We start from the raw sequence: 23,978 nt of genomic DNA on the forward strand, positions 1-23,978 counted from the left end.
AATGAATGGATGGATGGATAGATAGATAGCTAGATATGAAACAAGTAATAGGTTTTCAGGTTTTTAACTGTGACAGCACAACCAAGATGGACCACGTTTATTTCAGTTTTTATGTATACTAGGGGGCTTTGCCCCCTGCTCGCTTCGCTCACCAAACCCTGTGCTACGCACCAGCCTCTTTGCATATGGAGATGCAGTTGTACAATTTAAACAGATTTTTATTTTCATGAGAATTTCACATATGCATAATAGAACTATTCTACATTACAGTGAGTAATTAACCATATTATAAAAGAGTAACACGTAGTAATCTGAAAGTAAAAAATTTTTTAAACATACACTTTACTGTAAAAACAAAAAAAAATTTTTGAATTTAATTTGTCAATATTGCACTGAATTTTGATTCTGTGTTTGGACTTTCATCGTGATAACGTGTTTCTCTCTACTGAAAAAATCTAATTTTTTGAATGCTTGGCTCTGAGATTTGTTCATTCTCTTTGCAAAAGCTATTTTAACGGGAAACTGTTAACATTTTAATACGAATGGCATATCAAGATTTGTTGTGTAATGTTATCCGTGGAAGATGTACTACATTACCTTTCTTGGATACATGCATGTTCGTGCAGAGGAAAACCAGACATTGTTAACGGGTGCAGATATTCTTCGTGATATTGCAAGTTGATGTTTTCATCTTCTGCACAATCACCACCAACTGTTCCAGCATAGTCTATTAATACACATTTACCCAATTTGCTGTGTAACTGCTCGTAATTTTTGGCATTAATTTGTTTGACTTCATCGTTTCACTGTGCTAGGATTTCCCCGTGTACTAATTTTTTCTGTTGATAATCCTTCGTGATGAAATTCTTCAATAAGATTTGGACATAACACGTCTTCTTTAATTGGGAACTTAAAATGAGGAAAATGTTAAAATTTATAAGAGCTGAGAGAGAAGAAACACACAAATGAGAGGTGAGATTACAGTGTGCATGGTCAAAAATGATTGAGAGGGTGCATGACTTAAAAAAAACCTCATGGCCAAGGTCTCAACTCGCAGGTTCTTGAAAAAATCTTCCAAAAAGTCTCGTCTTGTTGCAGGATTATTTTTTTTTTTTTTTTATATATGATAGAAAGATTTGTTACTGTTGCTGTATTATTTCTGTTATGAGCAGTAGCTCCATGTTTTTTTTTTTTTATTTTGTTCTTGAATACAAAAAGTTGTTTAACGAAAACATTTATTTATATAGCACATTTTCATACAAATAATGCAGCTCAAAGTGCTTTACATGATGAAGAGAAAAAAAAGTAATAATTAAAATAAAACAAAATTAATTAACAGAGTAAGAGTAAGGTCTGATGGTCAGGGAGGACAAAAAAAACTCCAGACTGCTGGAGAGAAAAAATAAAATCTGCACGGGTTCCAGACCATGAGACCGCCCAGCCCCCTCTGGGCATATACACATTTAACCAGTCACCATTCATGGGGAGGTTGTGGAAGTGGTGAAGAGCTATAAGCACCCAGATGTTCACATGAGCAACAAACTCGGCTAGTCTGACAACACAAGGAGACTCGGTTCTTTTGATGTCTGCAGAAAGCTGCTGGAAATGTTCTACAAGTCCACAGTAGCCAGTGTGGTGTTCTAAGCTGTGGTTTCCTGGGGAAGCAAACAGAGCTCAAAAGAAGAGAGCTCAAAAGAAGCACACTGCTTAAATAAACTTATCAGGAAAGCCTGCTCCCTCACAAGGCAAAACTCTGGACACAATGGAAGCTGATGTGGAAAAGAGAATAGTGGCAAAATTGGATGCAATCGTATCCTTGAGGCGCTCTCTTGGAACACTTTTAGCCACAGGCTCATTCCACCATGGTGTGCTAAGAAGTGCCTCTTGGGGTCTTTTCTCTCCAATGTTATTAGGCATTTCAATGCTTACACCCAATGTACTTGTTAGATAAATAAAAATAAATGCATTTATTTATTTACTTACTTGCATGGTGATGGATTGACTGACTGCATTATCTGTGATGCAAGTCTGTATCCTTATTTTTTAGGTTTCTGCTGTTGCATGAATCTGAATTTCCTCATTAGATTAATAAAGTTTAATGTAAGACACAGGTTAAGTATAGTACACCTACTGGAGTTTCAACTTCTGTTCTGAGAAACAAAATTTGATACACGAAGGTTTAACTTATCGAGAGAATTCAGATGAGGTGGCTCGGGCATCTGATCAGGATGCCTCCTGGACGCCTCCCTGGTGAGGTGTTCCGGGCACGTCCAACCAGGAGGAGACCCCGGGGAAGACCCAGGACACGCTGGAGGGACTATGTCTCCCAGCTGGCCTGGGAATGCCTTGGGATTCTCCCGGAAGAGCTGGAAGAAGTGGCCGGGGAGAGGGAAGTCTGGGCCTCTCTGCTAAAGCTGCTACCCCCACGACCCGACCTCGGATAAGCGGAAGAGGATGGATGGATGGAGGTTTAACTTAATTTAAAGTTTATCATAATGTCTGTTTCAGAGGTTTAATCAAAATGAGACAGTGATATTTAATCTTTATTTTCATGGCAATGTTATTTTAACATGCCACTTAATGAATGAAAGGTAATGTTTATACAATCTGCATGATGTTGTACAGTCTATGAAAGAAGCACCCAGTCAATTAAGGCAGAACCAAAATTCCGAAAAGACTACGGAGTGAACGAACAGCTAAATTGTTTATAGGGGGAAAAAATGTAAAAGCAACTTTCTGGCATCTAGAAGTGCTAGATAATGGATCACTTAATTTAAAACATTAAAAAGTGATTGTGAATTAGCCTAGTGTATTGCTAAAAGGATAGACAGACAACTTGGAAAAGACAAAAAAATTGATCAAATATGAAGTGTTAAACCTCATGACCACAGCTTGAAAAACAGAACGGACTGCAATAAGAGGAAAACAGATCGGGAAATCAGAAAAGCAGATGGTTCTTCACAACATTTTAATGTTTCCTTTACTTAAATATAAAAACGCAGGCAGTGTACATATTTACCAATAAAATATTGCAAAATAATAACGTAGTGTTGCTTCAAAGTCTGTGAACCCTGCATGTCTCAAAAAAACAAAAAAAAAAATCTAATCTTAATTCTAATATTTAATGAGGAATTCAAATAACAGACAGAGATAAAAGCTATACAGTGCATTGTTTCAGAAACTCTGCAATCTCTGCATGCAAGTGCAACTGAACCTTTTAACTGAGTAAGCAAGGGCACATCCTTTAGCATTTATGACAGCAACCAAACATTTCCTCTAGTTACTAATCAGTCTCTCACATCTGCTTCGAGGAATTTTTGCCCATTCTTCCTCACAAGAATGCTTCAGCAGCTCCAGGTTTCACATGCACAGTCCCTACCATTTCTTTCGTGCATGTGAATTTCTATTGGGGGTTTGGCATGACCAAAACACCAATTTTTTTCCTCTAAATTCAGATGCTGGATGATTTGCTGAAATGTCAGTGTTTACTGTCATGCTAGAAGCCTGATTTCCAGCTCAACTTTAACTTACATATATGATGTTCTTCAGAAACATATGGTACAATACCAAACCCTTTTTTTTTTGTTTTTACCGTAAATATCCCACATCCAAAAGGTATAAATGCAGTGCAGATGGAAAGATAAATGGAATGTGTTGTGATCGAAGTGTAAACAAGGTATACAAGATTTCTTTTTCCAATAGTTATTTCTTGGCCAAACTCGGTTTTCGTTGCAAACAGTAACTACAATTTTAATCAATCAACAGAAAATTACTGCAAAAATCTACAGCACCATTCAAATTATATTTTGTGAACTTTTGTTACTGAAAGCTAAGCATTTCTACAGGTTTCCCCGCCATGAACCCAATTTGTTATTGAGCTTGTTATAATGGCAAGGATATTACATGTGTTTATATAATAAAAAAAAAAACCCTCTATAAAATGGTCTGTACAGTACATCCCTGTAAATTAAACTTTAGTGTTACTGCAGGAAAATACTCAACAGAAGGTTTAACAATACAACTGACTGTACAATAACAGAATCAAGTACATTAACTTACATAATATTTACTATGTACACAAATGTAGAGTAAATGGGAAATTCAAGAGAAAAACTTCAATAAAATTTAATTGGAAACTAAACAAGCTGTACAGATAAGCAGATTGGTACACAAATGGCATAATGGCTCTGTCCACATTGACCTTATAGAGATCAGGTTGTGTGTTTGTGTGTGTGTGTGTTTGTTCAACTCTCTCATCATCATCCAGTATGGTAGGGCAAAGCAAGCTGTCTTCACTAATAAATTTGAGAGTGTGTGTGTGTGTGTGTGTATTTAAATAAATTATGTATCTCAAAAACTACTCTTGCAAAAATTTAGCAAATCAATGCGCCTGGTCCCATGCCTATACAGAGCAGACTGAAACAATTTCGAGGGCAGCTGTTTTTGAAGTATACGGAGATAAGTAATGGACCAAAAACAACTGACTTGGAGCCTGTAATAAGACAAACACAATGAAAATTGTACAAAAGAAGAAAAAAAAATAAAACACAGGTTCATTTTTTTTCAGGAGTTACTGTCATACATATATCTGTGTGTTAAAAATTGATATCCTGGAAACCGGTCGTTCTAAATTTTTTAAATCTTTGCTAGAATGTAGTCATCCAGGAACAAACCGCAAAAGCCTTCATCTTTCTACAAAAAATGAATTGTAATTTTAAGACCTCAATTTCAATTTTCCAGACACACACACACAGTCAACAAATAGACACAATGATAAAATCAACTTTTCTTTATGTTTTGAATGACACAGAATCAGAGTCTAAACTTACCTCGATTATGAATTTTTGACTCAAAACTTCAATTTATATGGAAGTAATCTGGTAAACCTTTGAAAGGGTCCCAGTGTTATTTAGCACACCCTGAACTAGGTTCCTTATTGATCTTAGGAACATTGCTGTAGGATGTTCACACCTAGGTAGTGTCACCATGGTCTTGAATTTTCTGCATATGTAGAATACCCAATGGTAGACTCATACAAAACATAAGAAATTCACAGATTTTCAAATAGGACTGAATACCCAGATATACTAATGCTCCTTCTACCATGGCCATGTGAAAAGAAATTGGGAACATATAGTGTAATCAGAATTACTCCATGTGTGGAAACTTCAATCTCCAAATAGAGGGAAAAAAATCTTTCCAAACGTTGAAGTATAAACAATTATTTTCAAGAGGGAAATATTAGCTTTATTTTTCTGTTTATACGTTACTAGCAAAATACCCGCGCTTCGCAGCTGCAAAGTACTGCCTTAAAATTTTTATTAAGAAGTAAACCTTTTTAAACTGAGGGAAAAATATACCAATAATTATTTGTTAAGGATCTCTTTGTATACCACGTTGTCAGTTCGGCCCTCCAGCTGTAATATGACCAAGCTATGCGCTGAACTTACTCTTGAGCATGCAACATACAGTTGGCCATGTGAAAAGCAATCTTGCCTCAAATCTCACAGCTTGGATTGCTGCTGTCATAATCGGTTTGAGTTTCATGGGTTGTTTCAATTACGACAGTATTTGCAGGACTTGTTGTGTTGAAGTGACATTCGCCATCTGTCAAGCGTTGTAAGCATACAAACGGTTTCATCGATAACTTCGCATCCAGCTTTTGAGAGTTTAAACATTCATAAACATCAAAGTGTCCACTACTCAAATCGTCACCTGTGAATCTAAGATGTTTAAGAGGCATTGGCGGCTGTCCAAAGGTGTAAAATATTTGGCCATTTCGGTACACTTGAAAGCGACAACCGAACAATTCAGCGGCAGCCATCAACTCACATGCAGAACCACAGGTGAAGGGCTTAAGCATTTCACTCTTCTAGTGCTCCTGTGTAGTATAATTATCTCCTGTACCGTCATCAGTCCACACCTTGAACCTGTCCCAGTCATGCAATACATAAGACACAATGTTCCTCCGGATATCAAAAGTGAGCCTGATATGGCCATGCAATATGTAACACAGAGAATGGAAAAGGCAGGTGCCATCTCCGGGCATGGAAACCACTCGGTAAGTGACAGTTCTTTGATCGATGGTGATCACCTCGATAGACATGTTAATGGGGTACGGTTGGAACGATAAAGGAAATGGGTATCTGAACAATGTAAAGTAAGTCTAAAATACCTACACAATAACTATAATCGTAATAAACGAAGAATAAAACAGCGGAGAAGCCGTGGATTAAATAAAAAGGCTGCAGTTACCAGCAGGGAGACGTGAATCCCGTGGCAAAGCAAGGAAGAGAATGTAGAGACTGGAGCGACGGACGGCCTTATATAGGCAGGCAGCCAACAACGTGGGAGGCGTGGGGATGGGGGACCAAATGCCGCCTCACACAGCAACCGAGCTGCAGGCTATGGACGTATATATGTACGCAAGTAGGATTCAGTTAGCGTTGGGAACCTGCGTACCAAATTTCTTGAAGATGGGCCCATAAGTAACAAAGACCATTGGAAAGTTCAATATGGAGGCCGACAGTGGTGTCATACCACTGAAATAAGTACATACATCGGTTTCGGTTAGCGCAGGGAAGCTGCCTACCAAATTTCGAGAAGATGGGGCCATAAATAAGAAAGTTCAACGTGGCGGACGTTGTCGACCGTTACGCGTAGAATTTCGAAATGAAACCTGCTTAACTTTTGTAAGTAAGCTGTAAGGAATGAGCCTGCCAAATTTCAGCCTTCTACCTACACGGGAAGTTGGAGAATTAGTGATGAGTCAGTCAGTCAGTGAGGGCTTTGCCTTTTATTAGTATAGATTATTTAATGTGAAGATAATCCTATAGCAATGCCAAACATTTCGTCATGCAAGTAAATCCAATTTTTTCCCCCATATAAATGGAAGCTTAGTGACAGGAACACACACGTTGTACAGAGTTAAGCTGTTCAAAACACTGAGAAAATTTGATTTTAACATGGCATCTGCATGTGCGCATCAGAAGAAAATCAGAATTTATTTTTACATGTAAAAATCTGAATTTGTCAGAAAATGTAGCTTTTTGCATTGTATGGTGGTAGCGGTTATCCACCCTCAGACAGATGTACAATGACATCTTCAGAAAAACTTGACCTATCCTCTTCAAACATTTCAATTATGTTCATCTTATTACAGGCTCAAGGCCTATTATTTTGGTCGTGTACTTAACCCCATATCCTTCAAAAACAATTTGACCAATGTCTAGCAATAACTATCACACAAATTGGTGAATTTACCTGGGATTTTACCATGGGACCAAGCCTATTGATTTGCAAAATGTTTGCACAAGTAGCTTTTAACAAACATTTGTATTTAAATATGAATGTACACACCCATTTGACCAAATGTGTTTGAAGTTTCAAATGAAATATTATTGGAATTGTTGATCTGATTCCATTTCTGGTTCATTTTACTCCACATTTATTTGTGTACATAAAATTAATAACTTAACTCTTTTAGGGCTAATTATTTTTTTTTTTTTTCCTTTTCTCCCGGGGCTGAACAATTTCCCTAAAAAACTCAGTTTTCTAAAAAGTAAGGGTGTCGCACATAAATCAATGAAATACTTATTTAGGACAAATGTCACTCTGTTTTGTTTGTTTCAAGAGCCTCTACAGTAAGTAAATTCACATACCTGTTTTTCTCATCACTCATAAGCTGAAAGACACTTTCTGAAAATAAAAACAGCTACCTGTCTTTCATTTTTGATTTCCAGATCGTTTGCACTCAGAGTTAGTTAAGTCAAAGTCCGATCCAGAGATAACACGTGAAAAACCAAAAAATAAATAATGCACACAGAGCATTTTGCTTTGCGTATTCTCTTCACTCTCTCATCTGATGTCGATGCCATTCTAGACATTGTTTACTCTACGCAACTCATGCATACACTAAAATTCGACCTCAAGTCAACAAGTCTAACAGTCCTCCTAGCAAAGAGGGCCTTCCTATAACATAATCAGCTGTAAACATTGACAAAACTCACTATTTCCCTCTTCCCCTTGGCCCTCAACAACAGTCGACATCCGCCGTAAAAGAGTTAAAGGTACCGGACTATAATATGATAAGCCATGACAAAGATCACCACTGGCTCATCTCACCCAGGTCATCACTTGTCTCAAATACTCCCCTCTGGTAAATGTTTCACGTTAATTAAAATACAACTAACAAACACCTGATTTACTTCTTTCCTAGAGACATAGGCCTCACAAACCAGTAATTTAGCCAATTTTCCTCACTTTCTCATGTATTCTCTCACATATGACGATGTGAATATCGGAAATGCATATAAAACCATTTGCAAATCTCCTTAATAACTGCGCAACTCGACAACTGGTTACTATGTACTTGGTATGTCACCTGTCTAAGACATGTAATATCAATTATTTTAAAAATGAACTATTTGGTATCCCTTGCCTTACGGGAGCCCTCAGCGTTTGTCCAACATCTTTCTTCAGTATTCTCTTGTATCTGAGCTTGTCTTGGCCAGCATTTACTCTTTAGTTCACATTCTTGTAAAGCCAGCTTCTCAGACTCCAATTTTGAAATGTGTTGCTCACCTCCTGCCAGCTTTTTAACTACCGCAGATTGTAGACGGACCCCTATTACCTGCTGTGAAAATATCATTAGTATTTTTGCAAATACTTCCCGATTGATGACAACTCTCTGCTTTCGTCAGTACTCTTGTTTGAGTCCACCTCACCTGCCTGGTACCGCCTGTTTCAGTTGTGCTTGACTGAGCAACCACAGTGTAACGGACCATGCAGACTCACCATTCAGATCACATACCCACACACATTAGTGTCTTATAATCTAGATTGATACAAAGATGTTGATTAACTTATGTTATTTATTGTATTTGTATAGAATGCTGTATTCTGTTATAAACAGCTCCAAAACTACAATGTTTAAACTCCTTTACATGAAGTAATGGAGGATAAAAGTGATTTAATTATACTTTAAAAACTTCTGTTGTGTTATTTCCTTCGGTATCACTGAAGTGTAATTTATATTGAAGTACAGTCGTGGCCAAAAGTATGGTACCAAAACATTCTCTGACAGCAACTTCTCCCAACTATCCAAAAACAGTTTGGTGACCAACAATGCCTTTTCCGGCATGATGGAGCACCGTGCTATAAGGCAAAAGTAACAAACTAAAACAAAACGTCGGAAATTTTGGGTCCATGGCCTGGAAACTCCCCAGACCTTAATCCCATTGAGAACTTGTGGTGAATCCACAAAAGGGCAGGTGGAGAAGCAAAAACCCACCAATTCTGACAAACTCCAAGCATTGATTACGCAAGAATGGGCTGCCATGAGTCAGGATTTGGCCCATGAATTGTTTGACAGCATTCCAGGGGTGAATTGCAGAGGTCTTGGAAAAAGAAAGAAGGGCCAACACTGCAAATATTGACTCTTGCATAACTTTAATGTAATTATCAATAAAAGTATTTGAAACGTACAAAATGCTTGTAATTCTACTTCAGTATACCATAGAAACATCTAACAAAAAGATCTAAAAACACCGAATCAGCACAATTTGTGGAAAACCAACACTTGGGTCATTCTCAAAACCTTTGGCCACGACTGTATGGACCGTTCCATATTGACTTAGAACAGGAGATACATCTGCAAGATCAGATCATGTCTAACAGATTATGTGGCCCAACACCTAGTCTAGGCATTGGTCTTATCACCTCCAGCCTATTGTGACTCTGCTGGCAGGAGTACTGGCATATGTCACCAAACAGATGCAGATGGTTCTATGAATGTCGCAGCAAATCTGTTGTTCAACAAGCGAAGGCCTGGCACATGTCACTTCTCTTTTTCAGAGCTCTATACTGGCTTCCTGGATGCTCACTTACAGAGTAGTCCATGGGTCAGCACTTTATATACAGAGACACCTGTGAGGCCTTACGCTCCTTCTCAATCACTCAGGTCTGCTATTGAACAAGGTCTAGTGATGCCAACTCTGCATGGTATTAAATCTCAGTCTAAACTCTTTTCATGTGTAACTCCTAGCTGGTTGGATGAGCTGCCCATTCAAAACTCTGACTCCCTCAATGTATTTAAGAAACATTTGAAGACTGACTTGTTTGGTGAATTTCTAACTGATACTACCTGTTCAAATTTTGAAAAAGAAAATCTAGAAGTTGAAACTAGCTTGTATTCTGTTCTGAGCTCTTCATTTATGATGATCAATTTACCCTGCCCTGCAACACTTGCTCCCAAACAGTCCATTTTGATTACAACAGCATCTTTACATATAATATGCTGCCGTGGCTGTTCATTTGTCTGTCCAGGATTTTAAACCACCTGTAGCTCACAGATCGTTTGATCTATAGACCTGAAATTTGGTAAACATATGCTAAGTGACGTCTACTATCTGCTTTCGGGGTGATGATTGACCTCCAAGGTTATTCCACTTTTTATTTTATTGTAAAATCAACTCTCGGCAGAAGCCAACAGGGCGGCCAAGCAGCACATGCGTATGGACGCCGTTCTCATTCCTACTACCTCTTCATATCTTAAATCATTCTTGAGGCACATTGAAGACTTCAATGCCAGTTTAACTAAAAAATGGATGAAAACGTACTAAGTAATTGCAACACAAACAAACAATGACCATCACTTTTAATGCGAAAAGATACCGACGAAAGAAGAAAAGAAACGGGCCGCTAGGATGAAGAAAAGAAGAGCTGTTCAGGAAGCAGCAAGCGCATCAACCTCTGAGCAAACGAATGATAAACGTACAGAGAAAGAGGATGAAAACTGGGAATGCTCAAGTCATCATGCAGTGCGCCATTACTGGTTTATTTATATATCATAAACAAGGGGAATATAGCTAAAAGACCTTAATCACTCACAAAATAGACAACAGAAAAATATAAATATAAGACAGAACAATGTACAGTCCTAGATTATACCAACCTCTTTTCTAAGTCACTTTGGATAAATGCGTCTGCTAAGCAAATAAATGTAAATGATTTCAGAATCAGAAGATGAAAGGATGAATTGAGTAGTGAGAATAGGCCATGTTGTATAGACAAACAGCCTGTGGTGGAGCCTATCTGCGGACACTAACTGCAAAGATGAAATAGCTGATTGAAAAGCTGTAAATCCAAAGCTTATGGTGAAACGCAAACATCAATATTAACTAATACGAAAACTTTAAAAAGTGATTTCATTCATCTAATAGTTAAGATAAATATATGTGCACCAAGCACTGGCAACAACTTAATTCCAAATCCAGGACATCGGACCAAGGCAAAGAATCAACAGCTCCTCGCTCTGCTGTGGTCAGGAAAACAGTAAGGCTGCCTGAAGACCTGTTCAGGTAGACTGAGGATGAGTCTCCTCCCTACCCCTTTAGTATACCCACACCTTGAATGAGGAAAGTGTCTAGTGCTACATAATGTTCTATTGCCCATTGACTTGTATGGAGCTACCGGTAAGTGGTTATTATTAGTTGGTTTGTCACATTTTCTGTAATTCTAGTGTAATGCATTTCATACTATTGCATTAATTTAACACATTAATTTCTTTGAAATGTGTAAAGTTGTGTTATTGTTTACTGTCCTTATTTACTGCAGTCTTGGAGTCCAGCAACAAACCATTTAGATCGACCAATCGTTTGATAGACCTTTATTTGACCCAGGGGGAAATATGGCTTTTTACACAAGCTCAATAACAAACAAATTATGACAAACAACAAACCTTGCACAAATATATGCCAGAATGTTAAAAAGAAAAATTATGCGACTTGGCAGTTACAGACCCAATCATGTATTATGCAGGTGTACTACTGTTGATATAAAGGGGCCCCAGTAGCATTCCTAGACACACTTCTGTTGAATAATTTCTTGCCGTAAAAGTATTTATCGTTTGTGTGTCTGAAAGATAATTTGCCGCATTGTTCATAATGGTACACAATTCTGTCTTCAATCTCTCCTCCAAGTCAAGAGTGTGTCCCATAACTTAAAAGAGCTTTTATTTAAGGAGCTTCTGTACAAAAAGCCCAATTTCCCCTTGGGGTCAAATAACGTTCTATCTAATCTAATTTGTCTTTTTAATTACTTTGTTGATTCGGTGAGCCTCTCTTGAATGGATGTTACCAGCACAGCAAACCACATTGTATAAAACTGCACTGGGTATCAGTGTTATAGCATGTGTGAAAAATGTCATTACCCACATTAAAAGTGTGCAGCCTCCTAAGACAAAAAAAACATTTCTCTGCCCTTTCTTATATTCTGTAGTTCATTTCTGTTAAAAACCAGTTCAGCCTGTCATTAATGTAGACCACCAAAGACTTAAAATGCAGCACTTGTACATCCACTCCTTGAACAGTGACCAAGCTTTGAGGTTCTTTGGTAAAAATCAAAAATCAGTTCCTTGGCTTTGCTGGTGTTAAGTTGCCGGCAATTCTTTCTGCAGTGAGAAACAAAGTTCTTCACCTGACTCTTATACTGTGTCTCTCCCTCACCCCCTTTATGAAAATATCCCTCAAGTGCAGAATGATCACAAAATCTAGGCAAGTAACATGACTTGGCATTATATGTATAGTCTGATGCGTGCAGGGAGAAAAGAAAAATGTAACAGGATTATTTCTTGTGGCGTTCACTCAGTCTTTCAGCCTCAAAAATTGCTCTCTGCCAAACAGTCCATTATCAAGGACCCCACAGGCTCATGCACCTGAATGCTGGTGTCTTCAGCCAGCCATCTTTGGATGGACCACACATCTAACGACATGTTTCTTTTGTGGACACAACAAGCTGCACCTGCTATATTTAAATGCCAATGGCTTTAAAATGTTCGTTTGGACAGATTTTGCCATCTTACTGCCACCTACAAGTCTGTTATGGACAGCAGCAGCCCTCCAGTATCCAAGCCTTAAGTTCCTATAAGTGTTGGGGGGGTTGCTGTTTGTTTCACATTTGTTAGTCATAATATTTCTCTTTTGATCTTCTGTAAAGTTTTACATTTCCCCTTGGGGACAAATAAATAACTCTCAGTTTACCTCTTAACAACAATGGCCGCATGGTACTGAAGGTATTTAAGAAACATATACTATATGCATAATTAAGTGATAAATATAACTTGATTTGATTCTCAACATGCTCCCAATGAATTGCTAAAACGCTGGCCCTGAAATTCATCATTTGTTTCTTAAAATTCACGATATATATTTTTTTGATAGAATGGAGTTTGGCTCTTCCAGAACAACATAAAAAATGACCCAAGAAGCAGATATATGATAATTATGCAAATAAATGTAACATTCCGTACCACAAAATTATTTACCGGACCACGTAATCGAGTGATCTATATGGGAGAATCAAACAAAAACCGTGCTCAGGACACGAGTGCCAACTGGCGAGCACGTTTTGATGTATTCTGCGGGCTGCTACTCGCGAGTCTTTCATGAAAAGCAAACTTAGTATAATCAGTCTAGTTGCAGCACACGGGATGAAAACAGTTAAGAGTGTAACTGTGTATTTACGTTTAGATTACGTAACAGAAGGGGGAAAAAATCACCTCGGTGCATTAATGTCCCCCTTACTGAAAGGATAACTGAGTGCACAGAAGGCAACAGGAGATACAAGCAAAGCAGTGCACAACTGTCCAAAAACAACAAACCCCAAACGGTGTAATAAAAGGATTACTTAAGGCAAGCCCAGGCCACTTCTGATGCCTGTGCGTAAACACCATTGTGGCACGCGTTTATCTTCACAAGAACACACACACATATATACAAACTCACCTCGACACTGGATTGATGATTAGCGGGCTTCGGAGCTCTGGAAATCAAAGCGAGGAGTCCTTCCCCCGTTGAACAGTTCCTTCCAGGAACTCGGGTCCCGCTGCTTTTAAGGAGCGAGGAGGCAACAATAAATCCTGCCAGTAAACATGTAATCTCTCTGATAAATCAGCAAACAATTTTAAGTGAAAAAAGAATATCCAGAAAAAACTTAAAGAAAACATATACTGCGTATCGGCGTTTTAAGCCCGCTAAATAAAACTCAAAAGTATTAATACGACACTTTACAGGATGGGGGGGGGGGTTAAAACATCTTAAAAATAAACCTCTTCCGCCAAGTAAAATACACCTCCAAAAACTATCCTACAGAACAAGTTCAAATTGAACACGAACAGGGAGCAGAAATTCCAACTTTTAAAGCTTGAGAGTTTGGAATTACTATCAACGGAATTTCGTTTTCCTTTTTTATCCGCCCCGACACACTAGCTGACGAACGGCCTCACACACTTCAACCTACCAAGCTAAAGCACGCAACACGACACTTTGCTTTGCCATTCCCGCCCCCTTCCATTCCTATTGGTCAATCACACAGCTTCTACGTGAACAGGGGGGCGGGGAGCTGCCCCAGGATAGGCCCTGGAATCAGCTGCCAGTCAATCACAGAACTGTCAACTCGTTAAAAAAAATCCCTGAATCAAACCCGCCCCCTCCCGATCGTCATCCCTCACCACCACCCCCAACCCCGACTCAATCCAGGCCGCCATCGGGAAACAATTGTGGAGGAAGTGACCGCCTTTAGAGACTCGATTCTACAGAAACGACTGGATAAGTTACCTGTCGGTCTAATGACATCATAATAGGTTGGCCGCCACAAGGCGGACCTAAAAAAGCTAGCGGGGTTAGTTGAATCCTCTCAAAACATTCGAGCTCATGCAGCTTACGATTGCGTGTTCCTCCGCAGAAGAAAACGGTGGGAAAATAGTGCTGTCCGGATCTTAAACTTGAATGACACCGAAGCTGGAATTGGAAGAAATGAAAGCGCAGAGCGTGAACATTGCACTGTGTAAAAAATGAACAGAATGCTGCTGTTTGTAAGATGAACACAAGAAAAAGTTTTAGAAGAATAGGCAATTGAGGCCCGTGTAACAACTAATAATTAGTATTTGATACTATAGTAAAAATAACTTTTTTTTTTTTTTTAGAAAATCAGTTTATAAAGGACTTTTAGTGAATAGGTAAAAAAGATGACTGAACACATTTCCAAGAGAAATCTGATAATGTGAAAAAACAAGATAAGACAAATAGGAAAGACACTATATGAGATAGATGGAAATTGTACTGATCCCGAAAGAAATTGCAGTGTTGCAGCAGATGACAAAAATACATAAATATTCACATAACAAGAATTATCATCTTAAATCGATACATTTGGCATTTTTAAGTAAGTTATTTTTCACAATCATGATATAGAGTGCTATGATGGACTGTCGCCCTGTCCAGAGATTGTTCCAACTTTGTGTCCAATTCTTTCTGGGATAGGCACCAGCTACACTACAAACACTTCAGGAGAAGCAAGTTTAGAAAAAGGATGGGTGAATAACACATCATTTCCAATTGAGTTACATACAGTAGGTGGGTTAGGATTCCTCCAGTTAAATAAGATGAGCTTGTTCAGGATACCACAGTAGATTTTTTTCATTGCATGCCATTACATTATTTCATATGGTGTTACTCTGAATATTGCTCTGATAGGATTGGAAGTAACTTTAAATCTGAGGCTATGTGAGGGAAGAGGCCACAATTTTAAAATCAAAATGGCTTACATGAAGAGCATTCTCAAAACATATAACCTAGTGACTCATGCAGTTGAAAACATCCATCACAGTTTAGATCCTGCCACAGGAACATCATCGCTTGAATGCCATGGTCTATTTGAGTTTTGCTGCTGCCCATCCCTTTGTGGCGACAATTTACCCATCTTCTAATGGCTACTTCCAGCATGATAATGTACAGTGCCACAAAGCAAAAGTCATCTGAAACTCGTCTCATGACATGGTCTTCCCAGTCACCACATATGAGTCCAATAAAACAACTTAGGGATGTGGTAGAATGGGAGATTCACAGCCTGAATGTGCAGTGGACAAAGTCTGCAGGAACTTTGTAATGCAATCATGTCAACATGGACCAGAATTTCATAGGAACATTTGCAACATCTTGTGGAATCCATGCCATAAAGAATGAACTTGTTTTGGCAGCAAAAGGAGGTCCTATGCAGTAGTAGAAAATGCAGCAAGTAAAACCTAACCTGCTTATTACAATAAACCTTACTAAAAATGTAAAAAAAATTAGAATGAAAGCACATTTGAAAAAATTACTTAATGTCCTTGGTATCTTAAACCTATGATAGATAGATAGATAGATAGATAGATAGATAGATAGATAGATAGATATAGATAGATAGATAGATAGATAGATAGATAGATAGATAGATAGATAGATAGATAGATAGATAGATAGATAGATAGATAGATAGATAGATAGATAGATAGATAGATAGATAGATAGATAGATAGATAGATAGAGCCCTCCAAACTATCATAATTTACCTCAGCTTGCTTCTACCCATTGGTGTCTATGGTTACCATTTTTCAACATGAGGACAAGAGCCAATGTGCCATTGAAAGTCAAAGAAGCCATTATGAGTCTAAAAAACAAGAATAAAACCATTAAATACATTGGTAAAACCTTAGGATGACTTAAATCAAATGTCTGGAATATCATGAAGGAGAAAGAACACCCTGGTGAGCTCAGTAATCACAAAGGGACTGATAGGCCAATGAAGACCTCCACTGCTGATGACAGAAGAACCCTCACTATGGTAAAGAAAACCCCCCAAATGCCTGTCAGACAGATCAGAAACAGTCTTCAGAATGCCAATGTGGATGTGTCAGAGACGACTATCAGCAGAACAATTCATGAATAAAAATGCAGAGGCCATGCTGCAAGATGCAAACCACTAATTTGCCACAAAAACAGGATGGCTAAAGTACACTTTGGGAAAAAGAACTTAGAAGAGCCTACAGAAATCTGGAAAAAGGTCTTGTGGACAGACGGGGACAAAAATGAACCTGCATTAGAGTGATAGCAAGAGCAAAGTGTGGAGACCAAATAGGAACTGCCTGAGATCCACCTCATCTGTTAAACATGGCGGTGCTGGGGGTGTTATGGCTTGGGCATGTATGGCTGCCACAGGTTTTGGCACACCTCTCTTCATTGATGATGGAACTGCTGACATCAGTGGCACAATGAATACTGAGGCGTGTAGAAAAATCTGATCTGCTCAAGTTTCAGTCAATGCCTCCAAACTCATTGGATCCCGCTTCATCCTACAACAAGATAATGATCAAAGCATACTGCTGAGGCAATGTAGGAGTTTTTCAGAGTTGAAAATTGGAAAACTCTTGAATGGCGAAGTCAGTTACCTGATTTATGTCCTACTGAGCTGGCCTTCCATATTCCAAAGAGATCATTTAAGGGGACAAGAAAACTGAAACAAGCAGGAGCTGAAGATGGCTGCATTTGAGGCTTGGCCGAAGCATCACCAGAAAAGGTCCTCAGCACATGGTGATGTCTATGAATCACAGACTTCAAGCTTAATATGATGACTTTAATAGACCTTCTATTGCTGTGTCCCAAACATTATGGTTCCCGGAGTCACACATGTGCACATGGGAGGCAGCTTAAGGGCTCCAGTACATGTAATTACCCACCAATCCAGGCGTTGGCACTGTTTTCTGATCCTTTCTCACTGTTGCTGCAGCCCGGGTGATTGATGGCCTAACTTCACTGACATTATCTCTGGAGTCCATCCTCTTGGACCCACCATTTCCTACCATCTTTTTTCATAAACTGGCAAACCAGTAATCTACTTCGGTTCTGTTTGGACTTGTGTCCAAACACAACTCATTGTGCATTTAATCTACTCATACTGCCAAATTATACTGGGTTGACAAAGTGGTACCCCAAATCTTCATTTGTATTCTTTGTGTCATTTTATAGTCCCAAAGGTATCACGTCCTAGTGAAGCTGAATGACTTCCGGCCTGTCGCTCTGACGTCACATGTGATGAAGACCATGGAGCGGCTGCTGCTTCACCACCTGAGGCCACAGGTCTGCCATGCCCTCAACCCTTTGCAGTTCGCATACCAGGAGAAGGTGGGAGCGGAGGATGCCATCATCTATATGCTACACCGATCCCTCTCCCACTTGGACAGAGGCAGTGGTGCTGTAAGAATTATGTTTCTGGACTTCTCTAGTGTGTTCAACACCATCCAACCTCTGCTCCTTAGGAACAAGCTGACAGAGATGGGAGTAGATTCATTCCTGGTGGCATGGATCATGGACTATCTTACAGACAGACCTCAGTATGTGTGTCTCGGGAACTGCAGGTCTGACATTGTGGTCAGGAACACAGGCACGCCACAGGAGACTGTATTTTCTCCGGTCCTCTTCAGCCTATATACATCGGACTTCCAATATAACTCGGAGTCCTGCCACGTGCAAAGGTTCGCTGACGACACTGCTATCGTGGGCTGCATCAGGAGTGGGCAGGAGGAGGAGTATAGGAACCTAATCAAGGACTTTGTTAAATGGTGCGAACACCAGCAAAACCAAGGACCCGGTGGTGGAGTTTAGGAGACCCAGGCTCCTCCTGGACCCCGTGATTATCAGAGGCGACTGTGCAGAGGTTGCAGACCTATAAATACCTGGAGTGCAGCTGGATGATAAACTGGACTGGACTGCCAATACTGATGCTCTGTGCAAGAGAGGACAGAGCCGATTATACTTCCTTAGAAGACTGGCGTCCTTCAACATCTGCAATAAGATGCTGCAGATGTTCTATCAGACGGTTGTGGCGAGCGCCTCTTCTATGCTGTGGTGTGCTGGGGAGGCAACATAAAGAAGAGGGACGCCTCACGCCTGGACAAACTGGTGAGGAAGGCAGGCTCTATTGTAGGCCCGGAGCTGGACAGTTTAACATCTGTGGCAGAGTGACGGGCGCTGAGCAGACTCCTGTCAATCATGGAGAATCCATTGCATCCACTGAACAGGATCATCTCCAGACAGAGGAGCAGCTTCAGCGACAGACTGCTGTCACCGTCCTGCTCCACTGACAGACTGAGGAGACCCCACACTATGTGACTCTTCAGTTCCACCCGGGGGGGTAAACATTAACATTATTCAAAGTTATTGTCTGTTTTATCTACATTGTTATCACTCTTTAATTTAATATTGTTTTTTTTTATCATCAGTATGTTGCTGCTGGAGTATGTGAATTTCCCCTTGGGATTAATAAAGTATCTATCTAATCATATACACACACACTACAGTTTCACACACTGGAATTTTCAATGTAGTTGCTTTCCACGAAACTTGTTTATTAAAGAATTCATTTAGATTTGTCTTTTAAGCATGTTTGCATTCACTTCACTATTCATGTCATTTTTTTATTTGTAGTTGTTGACATTTACATTTTCTAAACAAGATAAAAGATTGGTCAGAACAAGTGCCATAATATCAGAATTAACTTTAAAAAGATTGGTGAGATGCTCAAATCTTTTCTTTGTTCTGATTAAAAGTCCTAAAAATAAAAATTATCTTTTAACATTAACTTCAAGAACTGAAACATGTCAAATTTTACTCAGTATTAGTACCTTTACTATCACACAGGCATCTGAAAGAATTAACATTTTTTATCTGTTCTTGCATTTACTAATATATTTCTTTTTCTGTGACATATATAAATGAGGTGAAAGGACATACCATAGTTGACATCAAGCCGATGAGTTTAACGTGTTACTTTTATAGCATTTACTGTCACTGCGTGGTTTCTTCTAGTTAAAAGTCAACCACTCTACCTAAGCTTGAATCCAAACTAAAATCTTTCATAATGCATTCCTCAACAAAGTATGTGAGAGGGTAATAAAATCAAACAAAAGTCTATGCAAATTTAACACCTTCTCTGTAATTATAAAAACATATCACAACTGCGCCTTCTGCTCCCTCAGCCTAGTCTGATAGTCTTCTGCCTCAGTCTTCTCTTTATTCATGCATTTTATGAATCACTTATTGCAGTGTCCATCCTGACAGCTTTTAATACAAGGGTGCGACAGTCCTGTAATGTCAGACAGCACACTACTGGTCACACTCACTCACACAAGGACAATTAGAAGTGGCCAATCAGCAAAACATGCACACCTCTGGCATGTGGTGGGGAACTGATAGTACTGAAAAAGTGAGCACAGTAAGACCGCCACAGGTACAGTGAATATGGAAGGATTTTAGCTCCTTTGCTAATTTTTTTTTTTTCATTACATTTTTAAGGGCACTTAAGAGAACAAGTTCCCATAATCATTTACTTACAGTGGGATGCAAAAGTTTGGGCAACCTTGTTAATAGTCATTATTTTCCTGTATAAATCGTTGGTTGTTACGATAAAAAATGTCAGTTAAATATATCATATAGGAGACACACACAGTGATATTTGAGAAGTGAAATGAAGTTTATTGGATTTACAGAAAGTGTGCAATAATTGTTACTATTACACTTTGACTATTGACAGCACTGTAATAGAAACATCAATGGTGGTGGTGCAGTGATGTCATCATGGAATTATTAATCAGGGATAGCGTTTTAATAAAACCAATAAAGGAGCAACAAGGCCATAAGCAATATGGCCGAATGTAGTATGTACTGTAACCAGTTAATGTAGAACACAGCAATACCACGACTAGTCGCAGCCGAGGTGTCGATACACCTTGCCAACACAAAAAAGCCCTGGTTGTATTGATATTGTTAAAATATCTTTTAACATTAACTTCAAGAACTGAGCTGTGTCATATTTTTAAAATTGAGCTATAGATTTGTGTCTGTTGGACAATCCATGGACTGGTGTTCACTCTAGAAAAGTGCTTTATCAATTAAACCTTTGTGAGTTCATATAGTAAGGACCTCTGGAGGGGCAGGGGGGAACAGTTTGACTGTGAGACAGGCTTGGCAACCAGCTTAGTTTCAAGATGTGTGATGTTTGTGTTTTGTGGCAGTGTTAACTCCTCTGCATATAGTTATTTAACACACACAAGGGCAACTATAAATAACCCCTTTGGTATTACAGTTCAAACAATGCGTCATTGTTTTTTTTGAATACTCATCATAGTAAGAATCATTAATAGGATAGATTAGTGTTTTTAGGACAGCAAACCAATAATGGCTTCAGTATGAACACTCCATGATTTTTTGTATGCATGGAGTTGACCCCTCCATTAAAGTTAATATGTTTTTAAAATATCCAGCAGGTTCATCTTGTTCTGAGATGTCTACAGGGATAAAATATGTATCACCAGACTTGTCTATGATTATGCAGCAGGCACACATTCGATTTTTCTTATGGTTATGAACCTAAAATAACATCTCAACATGTGGTGTAACAGAAAAAACAGTAACATGAGCTTAGAAAATAAACTTGTTTCAGTGTCAGCAAAGGTTATCATCATCTTCTTTTTGCTTGAAAATGCTAGATTTGACGTTTAGTGCTGTCCCTGCTTATTTAGCTTAGCAGAGCTTATTCACACTTAGAAGCAAGCTTTCCTGTTGCACAGGCAGGTCTCACTTCCTAGTACTTGGTTACCTCTTACTGCCTTGGCGAGTTGTTCTGCACCCTTAGAATCTTTGCTTCTGTTGACAAAGGTCTGGGGTCTCATTTACAAAGCTTGCATATACACAAAAAAAAGTTTGAAATGTGTGTATGCAACGACCCATGCAAACAGCAGTATTTATAAAAGAAAAGTTGACATGGAGGACATGTGTATATTTATAGCAAATCTGCCCCATGCGTATGCAACATTTCAGAGAAACTGGGTGATAACAACACTCTTGATCAAGTAGAGAAATGCAGGCAAACCTGCTAAATGATGACTCACATGTATAATAATTCATATCACTGTGCTGTTATTATAATGTGTGTTGACTTGACAAACATATGATGAATATGGGGCACAGACTCTTTTATTTCCTTTTAAGAGGGCCTATGCTGTGTATTTGCACTGACAATCTTTTTTTTTTTTGTCGCTTTATATCAGTTGCCTGTTGTTACTTATCAGGAAACTGGTCTACAAGTCAGGAATACCTCAGCCAAGCTTCACTCCACTTTATCATGCATGCCGTACAGCATTTGTGGGCAAAGTCGTTCCTGGAGGGCTGCAGTGGCTGCAGGTTTTTGTTCCAACCCAGTTGCTTAATAAGGACCACTTATTGCTTAAGTAACACTTGTGCTTCATTTTAGTGGTCTCGCTCATTAAGACTTTGAACACTTATTGCTTATTTTAGTCTTAAAAAGCCGTTTTCTTGGATTTTAATGGCTCCTTATTAACAATAAGATGCAAATGACAAAAGAAACCAGAGGTTCCCCATTTAGCTTGTTTCCATTTACACCTGTGTCTATTTATCGAGGACTATTTGGTTTAATTAAATACTTTGGAAGGAAAGTGAAGAGAAAAAAGTGAAGGACTGAGAATTACTCCTCCGTTTTAGACTTCAAATCATTTGGATGATATCCTTAGAAAGGAAAAACAAAATCTAGGATATGAGAATGACCTGCCATAGCAGAGTTAAAGTACTAGCAAGCCATGAAATTAAATTATTGGCAAGGATTGTTTTTCTAATTAAGCAATTGGGTTGGAGCAAAAACCTGCAGCCACTGCGGCCCTCCAAGAATGACTTTGCCCACCCCTGCTGTACAGGAAGCCTTTAATCAACCAACGAAGCATTATATCCAGTTTTTGTAGGGAGTTGGGGGACATACATAAAACATGTTAATGCCAACGTAAAAAGGCAATTTGCTGCAGTGTCCAGTTTTTCTGCCATAGCTGTAGCTTTTTATTGCACTCATATTGCAATAAGCACCTAGCGAGAATGTGGCTGCATTTGTTAAACATGAGCAGAAACATTCCATTCATGCAAAATCCATATGCAATGCCAAGATCAGACCATCAAATGTCATGTCACAGTGGCCTGGATGAAAGTAGCTTTGATAGAAGTGATGGTGCTGTTTGTAGTGAATGGCTTGTTGCTAAGGTAACTGGCTGACCCTCACTGTTTCATGAGGCCTGTAATATTCATTGTAACAGCAATCAGGTCATTACATGTGCCAGGTGATACCCACTCAGATGCTGGTGCCTTATACCTTTCTTGGGCCCCCAGAATGCAGAGGAGAGGCACTAAAATGCTGTGCGTGATCTTGCGCTCTCAGTTGAGAAGCACTGCCAGAAACTTTTGAATGCAGACGGTGGGCTCTTGATGAGTTAGGTGAGAGGCTACTTAACCAGCCAATGTAGTTTGGCAGCATTGCGACTGCATATGTATAAGGTTACTTAGAATGCTCCTTATATGGATGTTTCAGGGTGGCGCTTGAGGCTCTTTCCCATATGTTTATAAGGTGATTGTGATTTACAAATGATAAATTGCATAGAGATATTCATACATAAGGTTTTATAAATCTTTTTTTTTCCTGATTTTTTTTGGCATGCCCATATTTTCATGCTCAAATCCATGCAAAATTTTATAAATGAAATCCCTGATGAGTATACATGTAAATCAATGACTTTTATGGCCTGGCACACCCAATTGAATTTGAAGGCAAAAAGATGGTGAACTTACTTATTGTAAATCACTGTGAAACAACAAATAAAGGTAAAGACATCTTTTAGAGGAGCACAAATTCACGCCAATGGAGGGAGTGGAAACTTCCACGTGAAGCAAGACACCACAGAAATGTATGCATCTAATATTGCAAAGGTGTCCGTGCCATCTGTTCAGCCTGCTCTCACAGTCACCCATATGCATTGACTCCGGCAATAATGACACTGTGGTTTTAATTCAGCAAGTGATGATAATTACTGAGATGCTGTTGAAACTAAATTATGCATTTGCAAACTAAAATTAACAGGTCAATAGATGCTGCCATCTCTTAGACCCTACACATTGTAACTGAACACCTGGAAAGGAGGGGCATCTACTTCATTATGTGATTGATTATGCCTTCAGCATAATAATTATTCCCTATGAGCTAGTCCTGAAACTTAGTGTTCTGGGTGTGGGTAACTTCATCTTCAAAGAGACGGCTCCTGTCTCAGCCCCAGG

The 23,978-nt window shown here is 39.0% G+C and overlaps 1 protein-coding gene across 2 annotated transcripts in view; it reads right to left on the minus strand.

Moving 5' to 3' along the window:
* Positions 1–14,303, minus strand: part of smad2 (SMAD family member 2) — a 102,466-nt gene extending 88,163 nt beyond the window's left edge. For both annotated transcript variants that reach the window (XM_039759669.1, XM_039759668.1), the window contains exon 1: positions 13,785–14,303. The gene's annotated coding sequence lies outside the window, so the exon portion shown is untranslated. The remainder of the gene's footprint in view (positions 1–13,784) is intronic.
* Positions 14,304–23,978: the final 9,675 nt, after the last annotated feature.

The sequence above is a fragment of the Polypterus senegalus genome, chromosome 7 (genome assembly GCF_016835505.1).
Source record: "Polypterus senegalus isolate Bchr_013 chromosome 7, ASM1683550v1, whole genome shotgun sequence".
Taxonomy (NCBI): Eukaryota; Metazoa; Chordata; class Cladistia; order Polypteriformes; family Polypteridae; genus Polypterus; species Polypterus senegalus.